This window comes from Pleurodeles waltl, unplaced genomic scaffold, assembly GCF_031143425.1.
Source record: "Pleurodeles waltl isolate 20211129_DDA unplaced genomic scaffold, aPleWal1.hap1.20221129 scaffold_67, whole genome shotgun sequence".
Lineage (NCBI taxonomy): Eukaryota > Metazoa > Chordata > Amphibia > Caudata > Salamandridae > Pleurodeles > Pleurodeles waltl.
Window position 1 is genome coordinate 1251583 of NW_027150384.1, and position 837 is coordinate 1252419.

The window sequence follows — 837 nt, forward strand, 5'->3', positions numbered from 1 at the left end:
GGAGCCCACGCTCTAAAAACAGGGTGGGGGCTCCGTTCACCCGCGCCCACCCCCAGCTTGTGCCCCGGGACTCTGCCCGGCTGCTGGTGACCTCACAATCCCCTCCCCCTGCCCAGTGTGTCTCACACTCGTGCACTCCCACGTCTCACCCTGCTGTCTCCCACAGTGTGGTTTAACAAAAGACGTGCAGCCCCCGGTGTAATAAGATTCGTCTCCAAGCAACATTAACAAATGTCCCGGGTGCTGATGTGGCAGTGATGGAGACCTGCCTCCCGGCGGCCCCTGCAGCTGCCTCTTGGTCCAGGGCTCCGTTTCTTCCTTTCAGCGCGACACGTGCTGGCTTAAAATACAAAACCGTCCCAGGGTATTTTATCTTAAAAGCGCTTGTTTTTTAGTTTGTTACTTTTCAAATTATCCATTTAGTGATATGATAAAATATTAAAGGGCTCGTCCGGGATTTAAAAACGGGACCTCTCGCACCCTAAGCGAGAATCATACCCCTAGACCAACGAGCCAGATGTGTGTGAGAGTTAAGTGGGATGTGTTGTGTTCACCATCCCTCGTGATGTACAGTATTCTGAATATTATTTTTGTCCGTATTTCCCTTGGACACAGCCTGGCAATCCCAGAGAACAGGAGGAGGAGGTTGGTTTTCTGACACAGAGAGTCTCATTTTAGGAAATATCTGATTCCTTTTATTCAAAGCTGCAGAGAGAAAGGCAACAGCCTTCACACAACTCTACACACATTATTACTTGCGACGGTCTGAGCCTGTTAATTTAATGCAACTCTAATCCCTATTTCACCCGGGCCTTAAAGGTTTTTATTAGAAAAAGA